The 14,857-nt window shown below is 41.4% G+C and overlaps 1 long non-coding RNA gene across 1 annotated transcript in view; it reads right to left on the bottom strand.

Moving 5' to 3' along the window:
• LOC138788166 (uncharacterized) overlaps positions 1-8,135 on the bottom strand; it is a 35,456-nt gene extending 27,321 nt beyond the window's left edge. Inside the window, exon 1 of the long non-coding RNA XR_011362560.1 lies at positions 8,030-8,135. This is a non-coding gene — a long non-coding RNA (uncharacterized lncRNA). The remainder of the gene's footprint in view (positions 1-8,029) is intronic.
• Between the last annotated feature and the right edge of the window lie 6,722 nt (positions 8,136-14,857).

The following is a 14,857-nucleotide window of genomic DNA, read 5'->3' as shown; positions in this document are numbered from 1 at the left end:
TCGTCACCGTCACCAGGCAGCTCCTTCTTGTGAGGATGAGTCATCAGCAGGAGGGCTGCTCTAGGTCCTGTCACACCACCCTCCCCCTCCCCTCCTTGTCAGGTGACTCTGCTTGCTCAGCTTATCTTCTCTAGTGACATGACTCCTTCACTGAGTCCATGGCAGCAGGAGAGAGGGTATGAGGGGAGGGGGAGCTGCCTATGTGCCGGAGTCAGTCAGAGGGAAGATAAGCAAGTGAGATGTGACAAGTGATGGCTTGCAGTTGTTCAGCCAATGGGAGCTGAGCAAGCCTGTCACCTGACAAGGTAGGGGAGGGGGGAGGCTAGTGTAACAGGAGAAGGAGCTGAGAGAAGAGCTGGTGACGGTGACGACAGTCATTAGGTCTGTGTGAGTCAGGACACTTCCTGCTGGGGGGTGGAGGGGGGAAAAGACAGGGAAGGGAGGCAGATAGGTGATTGAAGCACATTACAGAGTTATATAACTTTGTAATGTGCTTCAATTACTGGGAAAAAGGTTTTCATGGCACTTGTCCTTTAAGGCCATTTCAGGCTCTGTCCTTTAGGGGTTAAACTTTGGTAACTTTAAAGTAATAAGAGGTGCAAGGGGCTTGAAGTGCATGAAAGGCTATGACATCATGGCTAAAAACTTGCAGAATGACACAAGGCTTAAAGGGAACCATTCACCCCGTGGCCCCCGTTAGAAACAGACATACAGTGACATAAAGGTCAATATACTTACCATATCGCTCCCGGTCCCGTCCCGGATCCCGTTGTTGACACGGAGAAATCGCCGATTCTTCTTCTCGCGCCCATTATGGTAATGAGCGCCGCCGGCCCGAAGTCCTGCCTTCTCCCCGCCTCCGACACTTGATTGACGCCGGATCTTCTTCCTCCTCGTCTTCTATCTTCTCGCCGGATCCCGCGCAGGCGCCGTGACAGTCGTTTTCGGCGCATGCGCAGTTCACAATTGAAGCCGCTCCGCAGCTTCACTGTTTACTGCGCGTGCGCCGATTGGCTCGAACACGTATCCTGTTTACCGCGCAGGCGCAGAAGAGGTGACGAGACCATCGCAACGGCGCCTGCGCGGGAATTCGGCAGAAGACTGAAGACTGAAGACGTCAATCAAGTTCCAGGAGGCGTGGATGGGCGGCGACGAGAAGAGGACCTCATGAATAAGTTGGACTCGTCCGTCGTTTCCTATGGACGTTGGACTCATCTCAGCTCATTACCATAATGGGCGGGAGAAGAAGAATTGGCGATTTCTCCGTGTCAACAACGGGATCCGGGACGGGACCGGGAGCGATGTGGTAAGTATATTGACCTTTATGTCACTGTATGTCTGTTTCTAACGGGGGCCACGGGGTGAATGGTTCCCTTTAAGTCAGATCCAAACAGCTGGTACACAACTGCCAGACTTCCATTAGACATCACAAGTTTCAGACACAAATTCCACAATCAGTCTCACTATACCGCCTGTAATCATATCACAGAGTTCCCAGGCCACACAAACTGCCAAGCACACACATTATATTAGGCAATATCTAATTAATTTGTAGGATGAATTGTGTGCTTATATTTTATGATGTTACAGCAGTTTGTAGAGGCCAGATGAAGTTTCGGGCATTCATAGCAAATTACGTACCTTAGTTGAAATAATATAAATGTATTATTTATACCATGTATTAGTGTACTATCATGGATCACATAAAATAATGATACCATACTGTACAGTAATACAACCATATAGTACTTAAAGGGGTAGTGCGGCGTTTAATATTTATTAACCAAATTAACACACATTACAAAGTTAAACAATTTTGCAATGTGTGTTATTTAAGTCAATGCCCCTCTTCGCTGTGTTCCCCCCACCCCGGAAGTGTGGTGCGCTATACTCACGTATTCGCTGTCGACCGCTCCAGCCGTCCCTCATGCCGGCCCCCCTCTTCCGCGTCATCAGCTGCTCAGCCGTGATTGGCTGAGCATAGTTATGCTTACACCTTACTTCCAGGGTGGGGGGGGGGACACGGGGAAAGGGGACATTCACTTAAATAACACACATTACAAAGTTGTATAACTTTGTGATGTGTGTTATTTAGTGAATAAATATTAAATGCTGCACTACACCTTTAATGCCACACAGTGCTAAAATAATACCATCATTTATTGCTTATCAAATCCAGAACTGTGTAGAATTCCAAGAGATTTACCACCAAAGTAGAAAAAGTACAGAAAAAGGTACAAAAAAAAGCTCAAAAGCACAGAGAAATAATATGATATTTCCAGTTGTACCCCCTTCCCAATAGCCTTTCAATGAAGTCTACAATTGGGATTCCCAGGTTATCCTAGTGCCAGCACCATGTTTGATTATTGCCAAAATTTTCTTAATGCGAAATGCAAAGTTATTTTGTGGCCCACATCTTCCCAAAACTTCCACTTTCAATTTGTCTTAAAAGACATCAAAATATTCCTCTTGATAAAAATAAAACAAAAGAAATGACAATCAATATTTTTCACAGCACCGTAAACGGAATAATAGATAATGAAGCTGATCCTTTGCTTTACTCCCCCCATTCTCTCCCTTTGACCCATGAATGGAGTGATCTTAAGGCCCTATTCCACCAACAGATCTGACGACAGATTATCTGCCAAAGATTTGAAGCCAAACCCAGGAGTGGATTTAAAAGAGGAGAAATCCAGTCTTTCCTTTATGACCTGTTCTCTGTATATAGTCTGTTCCTGGGTTTGGTTTCAAATCTTTGGCAGATAATCTGTCGTCAGATCTGTTGGTGGAATAGGGCCTTTATAGTGGGTGAGATCACTATATTTTCGCACCTGTCTAGTTCCTAAACTTCCATTCATGTTTTCCTAAAAAAAGTAATATAATTGCTTCTGTCTCACTGCTCAGTTTTCCTGTATGCTTTTCAGGGATTCCACAAATTCCAGCACTTGACCTTGACTTATATCCTTCACTTAAGTCTACTGTTTGTTTGTCTTTAAATAATTGAAGTTCCAGAAATAGCTGCATGATCTGTGTTTTCATTGGACTATGACACCCACTTTCTACTTATAGTAAGAATAAATTTAAAAGAATTGTTGAAAATAAGGCTGCATTATAAGCCAGGGGTGGTGAAGATAGAAGGTACATGGTAGGTGATGGTCCCGGTTAGTTTTATATTTGCAATCAAGATACTGATATAGGGGAAGGAAATTGTGGACCCTAGCTAACTGAGACTTGAGGCAATCTTCTAATGTGCCACATAATAAAACCCTAAAAAAAACAAACCTACTATCCTAGTTATAAGGTAGCACCTCTACTCACTAAAACGCTCAAAGCTCATGGTTGATCTCCAGGCTTTGATGAATGGACATATTCCGATGCTGCTGGTGACATCTGAGTTGCTCCTTCTACCGGAACAGTACTTACACACAGTAGTCCATATTGATTCACCCTGTCATGTGTAGCCTGACATCCAACCGGGAAAAGCAGCTACTCAATACAGTTAAGCAGTAATAGAAATTGGCTTTATGCTAATTGCATAGACCTTGACATCCGTACAACTAAACGGAAACCGATCCTCATGCAGCGCTAATCAATGTTGAATTTTCTTCCAGATCATTGTGGCTAAAAGATTGTAAAAACAGAACAAACAATTAGACTTTTACTAATTAGATAGAATATTGATTTCTTCATGACTCGGCTAAGAAACTTTTTAACCTAGGGTAGCTGGGAAGCCGGGATTGACTTTATGGTTAGTGAGATTGACTGGTGGTACCAATAGAATATACAAGAGAAATTCACCATTTAAAAACTACAACACTGAGATCATTGCTGGTATGTGAATGATCTGCGTGTATGTGTTGTGTGTGGACAACCTTGCTAGTTAGCTCTCAGGGCCCCTGAAGGGTGGTTATAGGCATCAGCCAGTATTCTATGTCCCCTCAGATTAGACTTTATGATTTCTACTGGGCATGAGACGGGACACTGCCACTGATTCACCATTGACTTGTTGGACTCATGCCATTTCAGGACTCAGAGTTAGCTCCTGTTTGGTTCTGAGTCAGTGCTGTTTGATTCAGTGGTTATTGGCTACCTGGGAATTGCTGTGAGCCTTCATGTTTGTTTTTGGGTTTTGCATTAATAAAACCTTTAAAAAAAAAAAAAGATTCTGTTTGCTCTAGTAAGTTACTGGCCAAGTTACTCGCTCTTCCAGATCCCAACATATTGACACCTTTCTCTTCACGTCTTTTCCCCTAAATTGCACCCCCAACTTCTCAGAAATATCCTGATGTTTGGTGTCGGGCCCTTGGCTTCTACATCTCTTCTCTGCAGCTAAATCCATTTTGCCATATTCCCTTATAATCAAATTACTGGCCCAGAATTAGTGTGTAAATTAGCAAACTGACAGCACAACTATCATTGCCATAGATTGGCAACTGAAGGCCTGTTACCTAGTAATCTATAAGATGCTTAGCAGGTGTGGCTTCTTTGTGGGTGTGTTGTGTGAGGGTGTGGTCTATTGTGGGTGTGTTGTGTGAGGGTGTAGTCTATTGTGGGTGTGGTTTGTAGGGGTGTGGTATATTGTGGGTGTGGTTTGTAGGGGTGTGGTCTATTGTGGGTGTGGTTTGTATGGGGTGTGGTCTATTGTGGGTGTGGTTTGTAGGGGTGTGGTCTATTGTGGGTGTGGTTTGTAGGGGTGTGGCTATTCACCAGTGTTTTTTCTTACTTCAGAATTTTCCCTATATTGTCCTAATTGTATGGACCTTACAGCTAGGACAATACAGAGTTAGCATTTACACACCTCAGTATCAGGCCCCCATAATATAGTAAAGGAAGGTCCCGGCACTCCCCAAATTCTTTAGTGTACTTTTATTATGGAATCACATCATACAGGTACATACAAGGAGGACGCGGCGCTTCGGCCTGTGGCCTTTATCAGCTCAGAGGACATTTTTATGCCGGCACTGTCCTTTGAAAATCAATTATGTAAGATGGACCCCCTTAGGGGCTAATCTGTATATATTATATATATATGTTTGTCAAAATGTACATGCCTCTAAACTTTTCTCTTCTGATTAAATTTCAACAGTCCAATTTTTTTAATATCATATGTAGGAGATAAGTACATTATTAGTTAGTCCCATAGAAAACCTCTCCTTCTCTGGACAGTTCCTGTCAGGATAGAGGTGGCAGCAGAGAGCGCTGTGTCAGACTGAAAAGAAAACACCACTTTCTGCAGGACACACAGCTACAGATACTGATAAGTATGGGAAGACTTGAGATTTTTAAATAGAAGTAAATTACAAATCTGTGTAACTGTAAAAAAAAAAAAGATTTTCACCAGAGTATCCCTTTAATCTCGCTACTAGTAATAAGTCAATGAGACTTAATAACTGTGAATATAACACACTAATCATACATGAAATGAAAAGGCAGTAGACATTTAGGATACAAAAGGCTTGTACATGTACATCTGGCTCCTTGGGGGGGGGGGGGGGGGGTCTGTTATATTTTTGTGTTTCTTTGTCTTTCCTTGTCTCTACAGTATACATGCATACACCTGCACAGTTATGTCACTTTTTGGGACGTGCTGACTACCTTTGCATTTTGCATGGTCTGGCAGTTCAGCCTCATTTAAGCAAGGGCCCCAGATGATAAGTACATTGATATATAGCTATAATAACAGAAAGTCACACAGTAAACTGTTGGACGGTGATAAATGTCTCCATCGGTTTCTCATGATGTAATATGTATTTCAAGTAATTTCACAGATATATAAGAAGCTTGAAATTGATATATCAACTTCACAGAGTTCAAGTGGGAACATAAACGCTTAAATCTGAAACCATTTCTATGTAGAATATTCCCAATGTATTCTAAATCAGTCTATTTTATATATATAATTTTTCATGTCATTATCTATCAGTAAAAAATCATTGCGGTTTTGTCACCACTTTGTCAATATTAGGCTGACACTCCCCTTTCCCTGCATCTCTACACTGCTTAAAGAGCATGCCCACAATACTCTCCTATAAAGGGCCACAATACGTTTACAATTTTACTAATGTACAATTACAGAATAAAAACAGATTATTAGATTAATCACAGATAAATTAAAAAAGTAAAAATAAGATGTTATATACTATGTCCTTTAAGAGTAAGAGTAAAAATAATTATATTTGCAATCATCCTAAGGCAAAATGATATGATGTATAAGACAGCATGAATTCCTCAGAAAAAAGATGATGTTTTCATGCTGAACCACATTTTTTGCTTACGATCCCCTTTGCTGTCCATGAAGATAATTAACGTTAATGTTAATTGCTTTTACCCATCAGTTTTCATGCTAATATCTCACTTGAGAAAATCAGACATCCCTAATGAATGCTTTACAGAAAGTGACATATGTCAGCAATTTTTACAGGTACTCTTTCATAGCCAGAGGAATGACTGCCACAGAGATGGCTTTAAATACACAATCAATGCACCAACATTATAGTGTCATATACAAAATATAGGACCTTTACTTGTAAGACCATCTATAGATCTATGGGTAATGTGGTGACACTAGAAGATACGTTATGAGGGGATTTTAGGTGGTATAGATGATGTTATTATTTAAGGGATGGTTGTGGATCAGGACATTTTCATATTTTAAGAGTCAATAGACATCCTAGACATTTTGAAGAGTGGACTGTAATCTGCTGTAGTGAAATGAACACAGCCCTTTCCCAGAGCTGATGATTGGCCCTCCAGACTCTCTCCACCATTCTTCTATGAGTAATGCACCTTCAGCAATGGAATTATCGAAACAAGACAAAGGGGGAGATGTATCAAACTGGTGTAAAGTATAATTGTCTTAGTTGCCCTAGCAACCAATCTGATTCCACCATTTTTCAAAGAATCTGTGAGGAATGAAAAGTGGAATCTTCTTTACACCAGTTTACACCAAATCTTCCCCAAAATGCTTAAATGCTGTGGACTAGAAAAGGGCGAACCTCAAGCACGGTACAGAAATATTTATTCCATAGGCTGTTATTAAATATGTTCTGTAACTTAACCTTCTACAGCCTCTGTAACTCTGGTGTGTGAGCTCTATTTTCCCTCTGTACCTATGCACAGCCTATATGAATCTCTCCTGCAGACTGACTTATTTCTGCTCTGCTGTCTTTCCCCAGCCTGGCTGAGCTGCCCTCCGAGACTTCTCTCCTCCCTCCTTGTTGTTATAGCTAATACTGAGGGAGCAGAAATCTGAGTATCAGCTAAATGGTAATTTTTTTTTTATAAAGACTATTAAGAAAGTTGCTTCATTCATACATATCTAATATTCCTTGAATATAAATATTTGCCATGGCTACAGTAATAGGGCTAGAAATGTGCTGGGTACGCCACCTGATAGCACTTTGGCTCTGGAGAAATTTATCATTTAATCCTCTGTATAGTATATACATATACAAGGGTTATGTGCAGGTCTTGTAGCCATATCCCTAAGAAAGCAAACCTGTGCAATACACATTGGGGTTGACACATGTAGTCTGTATGATGACATTTTAATGGTACTAGCTTTGCATAGACAGATATTTGGGAACTAACCTGTTGTATATGGTTATCCTGCTTACACAGTGTTCTGTTGATACCGAAAATAAAATACCCTCCTAAAATAAGACACCCTTTGATATCAATGTAACTAAATAACTGAACCCAGCATCAGATCTGCCCCATCAAATCTACCTGTGTATCCTGTACGTGTGAACGCACCCTAATTAAGGTGTCAACTTACACATTAATTCTAGCCTTTCCCCTCTGATTTTTACAGAGTCTATCCCCTCCTTTTGCCTTGGTCACATTATTTTGTCTATCTGGTTTGATTATCCGTAGTTTTCAAGGCTCAGCTATAACACATGAACAATTCATTTTCATTTGAGGATTGTGTTGCAGTAATGACTTCACTAAGGACTGGCTTAAGCACATATTCCAAACAGTGGAACTATGAAAAAATGCCCTTGTCTGAATGAATAAACCATGTATTTACCTCTATGGCTTTGTCATAAGAAATAGTGAATGAAGGCAGGATGGCGGCGGAAACCTTGGCATTCAATCTCCCCTCCTCATCTCCTGCAATTATCCTTTAATTGCATTAGTCTATGTGAAAGAGAGGATAATTAGAAATAAAGCAGCTATATAGGAACATGAAGGCTTCACATGCTCTTCTCCTTTTATCCCATCAGAAATATTACCTGCCTGATATGTCAGGGTCTAATGTGCAGGACCTGGCTCATCGAGAGGTTACAAAGCATTTGGATTTAGCAGTGTGAGATGAGATGACGCTTAAGGGTAAACGCTGTAGCGGTGAGATCTCTACTAGCAGTCAGCTGAAATTGTGTGATGGATAACTTCATCACTTGTTTGGAGAAGTCACATTGAAGGATGATATGCAAACATCATGAAAGTGATTCATTACTTATATTTCATTGGTAAACTTCAACTTGTTTTCCTATATTTAGTGGTGCTCAAGGTGAGGTTAAAACCTTTAAAAAAAAAAAAAAAAAAAAAAGGTAGTTGCTTGCCACTAATCCCCTGTTGCAGAGCGCTCAGTCTGGACACATGGGAAATTTAGTAGTGCACATCAGTGGGCACTTCCTATGTGTTGGAACAAGAAGCACTCTAGCACTGTGACCAGTGAGTGGCCGAGTGGGCAGGTCCCAGCAACAAAGCAGTTAATGTGAAACGCCAAAATAACCCTTTACATATAGGGGGGGGGGAAAGTATCCCTTGCGTAGGTAAGAAGTTTAAAAAAATCTGCTTTTATAGAAACAGCTCCACACTGGTCCAGGGAGGTTGAGTCTGGAATAGCAGCAAAGACTTAGTTCACATGTGTTGCTTCTGTTGCTCTGCCATGTCATTGAAGCACATGGTAAATAATAGCAGTACCAAATGTCTCTAAACACTGGACACCTACAAGCTTATGTCTCCATTAAATTGAATAGGGTCTATTTATTTTCTAATAGACATGCTCCTGCATTTTGATGGAATATTTGACAGATTTCAAACTTTCCCTTAAATTTGTTCTGGGATTTAGAAGTAGGCCACATTACTTTCAGTGGGTTCAGTGTTAGGCTGCGTTCACACTACGTATATTTCAGTCAGTATTGCAACCAAAACCAGAAGTGGATTAGAAACACAGAAAGGATCTGTTCACACAATGTTGAACATGGATGTTGAGTGGGTGGCCGCCATATAACAGTAAATAGCTGCCATTATTTCAATACAACAGCCGTTGTTCTAAAATAACAGCAAATATTTGCCATTATATGGCGGCCATACACTCAATTTCAACATTGTGTGAACAGAGCCTTTCTGTGTTTTTAATCCACTCCTGGTTTTGGTTGCAATACTGACTAAAATATACTGACTGAAATATACATATACTGACTGAAATATACGTAGTGTGAACGCAGCCTAAAGGTGGGTTCACGCTACAGAATCCGTGCATATAAGTTCCTGGCGGATTCCGTTGTTCGTGGTGGCACGCATCTCCACCCGTGCCATAGAGACCATTTTATGGAAGGGCGGATTAAGCCATCCACCAAAAAAATGGACGTCAGTTCTTTCACAGCGGAATCTGCACGGCCATAGTATGGCACGGACTGAGAAGTCCATAGGGTATGTTCACACTAAGGAATAGGCCCCACTCCTTTTTGTGGCTGGATTAACTCCTACTATAACGCCTCATAGTAAACAAAATCTATCCCTGCTTCCAGAAGGTGTCATTTGTATCATGATTTACGCCTGCAAGCAGGCGTAAATTATGAAGAATTAGGCAAAGGAGGAGGCCACACCCGACTCCCCCCCGCCCATCAGGTGAGAAGGGTATATGGCAGGCGTACTCCAGGGAGAAGAGATGAATCTACCCTTTTCAGTGCTGTACGCCATGGGCACACATTGATGCACTCTGAGGATATGTCCACATTATGGAAACTTGCCACGGATGCCATTGCTCGCCTGTAGAATGAACCTGTTCATTCCTTGGATGGATAGCGGAATCTGCCTGACCGTAGAATGGAGTCTATGAGACGGGCATAGAGTGAAGAGGGAGCACGTGGGGAGTTCTCTGCGAGAATTCCTTAGTGTGGACATACCATTAGACATAAATTTAGGCCAATGTCCAACTCTCAATCTGGGGGGGGGGGGGGGCGGAAATAAGACACAATTAATTGCTATCTGCTGGAGACAAAAATCAGATGGTACACTGTCTTTTCTTGTTCACCATGCGCTTCATTCAGCTTTAAACAATTAGAGATTCCCCCCCAACCCCCAACCAATCTTAATGTTTGACATGGCAAAGTTAATTTGAATGACAGTAGCACTTTAAAAATGACAGGAGAGGTTATTAAAAGTATACACTGCAGATTATTCCTATACACTTGAAAAGCTCTGAGCTGCAATACCAGACACAGCCTATGGGCTAGAGTGGTGCGGTCACAGGAGCGTGGAAAGGGAGGCCACTTTAACTAGGAAAATATTTAGGTTATTTGAAAGAATAGTTTCATAATAGTAAAAGAAGATAAAATACACAATAGATTTTCCTACAAGTATTACTGGACACTAAGCTTCTATTGGTCGCAAATATTTTTTTCATCATTCTTACTAAGGATTTCAGTTTACTCTATGATTCAGTGTACGTTTGCGTTACATAAATTCTCCAGTTATTCAGGAGAGCTCGACCAGACAGACGATCCCTCAAAAGCTTGCTCTGCCATATGAAATGTTATTACAAATTGAAACGTATCACGGGTTACTGAAATCCTCATTTGTGGGCAGCCTTGTTCACATTAATATCGCTCATGTCTCATTGGGTTACCCGATGCTGCTCTCTGCTGGGCTGGTCAGGAATAACACACAGCTGGATGCACTGTATAGCTAAAACCTAAACTTATTCCAAAATCATGGACATTAGTATGGAATATATGGGCTACCATTCCCACTCAGGTAAAATTTCATGGATGATGTGCCTGTCCTGTGTGTTGTAATTAGAGAAGCACTTCGCAAGGTTCGGCCGTTAGCTTGTCAGCCAGCTGCCTAGGAACTCTGTGCCGCTCAGGGTGTCTGGGAGAAGTCTTCCAGGTCTGGATCCAGCAATTCCAGGCACCCAGAGGAAAGTGGGATGGAGTTCAAAGACATCCGGCTGCTAACCAACAACATGTATCCAACTTTTCCAGACACTTGGTTGCTTTAATCCACATAAATACTGTTACATTCAAAGTGCTCCAACAGTCAAGCCATGATGTCTGGCCACATTTGCTGCAGATTTAGAACTGCTTCTTTAAAGTGACACTGTCACCCCCTCTTTGCATTCTAACTTCTCTACACAGGTGTAAACGGTAAATTTTCACACCTTATTTCACACCGTTTTTCACACCTTATTTTATTTAATATGTTATGCTGCTTGTTCAAGTAAAAAGTGATCTTTTCTCAACTGCAGATTGTGCCAAGTGGGCGGGGCTTCACAGCAACAGCAGCACTTGGCCCCATCCCTCCTTAACGTCATTGTAACATAGGCCCTGCCCCTTAATGCCCATTTGTATGGGCCAACCTAGAGAAGGTGGGGCCTAGACATTTAGGCCAGCCTATTTCATTAGTCGCTGAGGGGGTGGGGCCTATGTCCCTCATGGAGGGACAGGGCCAACGAAGGCACTGTGGGCAGGGCTAAGAGGCGCTGTTGCTGTGAAGCTCCACCCACTTAGCACAATCTGCAGTTGATAAAAGATCACTTTTTACTGGAACAAGCACCATGACGTAGGATATAAAGTAAGGTATGAAAACTCCTAAAATACCCTTAACACCTGTGTAGAGAAGTCAGAATACAAAAAGGGGATTACAGTGTCACTTTAAGTTTAAATTACCTAAGTAATAAGAGATTTAGGGGGCAGACTGAGGCACCTTGATGAAATTGCCTTTTATTAGACAGTTAAAGAATGCATAGTTTCACTGAATCTGTACCACTGGCCCAGTCTTGTCAATCTGTTCGAGACAGATCTGATAACTTGATAAATCTGGGCCACAGTGTCCACATACTACCGGCCATTCAGAGGGCTGAATGGAGAAACAAGTGACGCATGCAGCAGTATTTTATCATGGTCAGACATTGTATATCGCACTGTTTGGGAATGCTGCTCCATCTGCTGACTGAACCCACAAGGTCTTCACAACTAAAAGCCTTATACCAAGCTAATGTCGTCCATATTTGGTCGATAATCACTTCATGTAATTGGTAATGTTAAAAGGCAGTGGACAAGTTGAAAGACAATGTCCACCACTATCTCCTATGGACTACCTGGACAATCTAAAGAGTGTGTGAGTGTGTGTGTGTGTGTACACAGGGAAAGAGGAGCAAGCGTTGACCTGACAGGTCAGAGCTTGCTTGCTCCTCAGCATTGGCCCGTGTAATAGGGCCTTAACTGTCAAGCATATATCCTTATGAACTTTGATTACTAATGGCTAGAAAATCAATGCGACATGAATACAGGCATAGGACTCCCTAAGAGCTGCTTCCAACTTCATCAGTCACCACTGTTCAATTAATGAGTGATCAGACTTGAGAATGCTTGACTTGCACTCATCTCTACTTGTGGCAAAGTTATGGAACTGAAGCATGCAAAAATTACAGTATACATACTATGACCACACATTTTAGACACTTTTGCCTTGACTAACAAAAGGCATTGCTTAAAACTTACTCAACATTTTCACGTTTTCTTAAACTTTATGCTGTCCTATCTAAGGGTAGCAAAAAGTAGCGACGGAAGATGAACAGAATGTGCAGCTAACATGGAGATATCCCCCTGAAGAAAGCACCATTCACACAGAGCAAAACTCGTGGGATCCCGCCAGCCTCCGTGTCATGACAGTCTAGGAGAAACTCCTGCACCTCCGCTCTCCGAGCTTAAAAATGGACATGTCCATTCTTCTGCGCAGAGAGACGAGGCATGCAAGCCTTTTATAGACTGTCATTTTGAGACGGAGGCTGGCAGAATTCTGCCAGTTTTGCTTCGTGTGAATGGAGCCTAACATGGACAATAAGTAGTCCTTTCCATTAGAAGCATGAGACAAGTAGTCCTTAATATTCATGAGAAGCAAAAAAAAAAAAAAAAAAAAAACCTGCCCACCAGCTGCTGATTGGCAGTTATCTATCCATGCTGTGTATAGGAAGTCAGCTCTCAACCAGCAGCTAGAGAATGGGGGAGGGGTGTGGAAAAAACCCTATTCTCCTGCATATTAGGAGAACGGCTGAACAGAATTATGTAAGTAATACACCGATCTGTCCAGCATTTCTATCACTAGTTTCTGCTGTCCTCATTTAAGGTCACATAAACCTAGTGACAGATTCCCTTTAAATAAGCCAACCAAGTGCCTGGACAAAATATCTAAAGATGCGCCAAACTTAACCGACAACTTAAGCTACCTCATCTAGGCTACTTAGTGATGAGTAAACTAAAATGTAATGTCTTGGTTCGGCCACGTACATCTAGAAAAATTGGATGCTGCCCTAGGGCTGCCAGGAAAACATGGATAGAGCATATGGCTGTATCTATGTTTTCCAAGAATCCATAGGGCGGCATCCAACTTCTGACAACAGAAGATGAATGCCGAGCATTCTGGTACAGCCACAGACTGAAGAGAATACTCTACTTTCCGCAGTACATACAGCACCTGATAAGTACTGGAAGACTATTTTTAAACAGAAGTAAATTACAAATCTCTTGCACTGACCAGTTAATTTGAAAAAAAAAAGAAAAAATTTGGGTGAACAAACCCTTTAAAAAGGTAGAGAACCCAAAAATCATCCAATGAGAATTTATTTTGCATACTATGCAACAAATTCATAGATATCAGCAAAGAAAATGAAACAAATACATTTTCTTTATAAATAAGCAGTATATAAATACAACAGAAAACAGTATAGCACTCAAAGAAAAAAAAAAAAAAAAAAAAAGAGAAAAGATGCCAGATGAAGTGTAGGATCTCAACACGAAACGATCGTCGCTAAGCCTTTGTATGTCTGTGTGCCTGTCCTCCCCTGCACCTCCCTGATGTACGCAATTATACCGACAAGAAGAATCATTACTGAACGGTGAGTTGCCGCAGCTTTCTTTTTTCTTTGAGTGCTATATTCGACTGTGTTACATATACCGTATAGCTGCTGAGCACCACCTGCAGTGAATCCATTAACTCTCTCAGTGCTATCCACACTTCCACATATTCAGCAGAGGTAGTGCCGAGTGTTCTCTTTTTTGCTCACACTTGTTAGAAAACAGTATAAGGCTACACTCCCATACAGTATTTTTGCTCAGTATTTTGCAACCAAGACCAGGAGTAAACTGAAAACACAGAAGGGCTATGTTCACACACTGTTGAAATTTAGTGGATGGCCGTCATTTCATGGCAAATAATTGAAGTTTTCAAATAACGGCAATTATTTTCCATTAAATGGCCAAAAGTGGAATAGAATGGCCAACAAGCTTTGGTTTATGAGAGTGGGGAAAAAACTGATGCTGAATAAGACAAAACAACGAAAATGATGTTAAGTGGTTTCACATATGGATGTGTATTGCCTCCTTTAACCCCTTCAGGGCCGGACGAATTGTCGTTTTTGCGCTTTCGTTTTTTCTTACTTGCGTTTAAATGACCATAGCACTTCCTTTTTTCACCTACAGACCCACAATATCACTTATTTTTTGTGCCACTAATTGTACTTTGCAATGGCAGACTTCATTTTTCCATAAAATATGCTGCAAAAGTGGAAAAAAAAAAAATTGTGTAGTGAAACTGAAAATAAAACAATTTTTTTTTTTTGGGTGGG

Source organism: Dendropsophus ebraccatus, chromosome 4, assembly GCF_027789765.1.
Source record: "Dendropsophus ebraccatus isolate aDenEbr1 chromosome 4, aDenEbr1.pat, whole genome shotgun sequence".
Taxonomy (NCBI): Eukaryota; Metazoa; Chordata; class Amphibia; order Anura; family Hylidae; genus Dendropsophus; species Dendropsophus ebraccatus.
The sequence above is the reverse complement of the archived record's forward strand: the minus strand, read 5'-3'. Positions and strand labels throughout refer to the sequence as shown.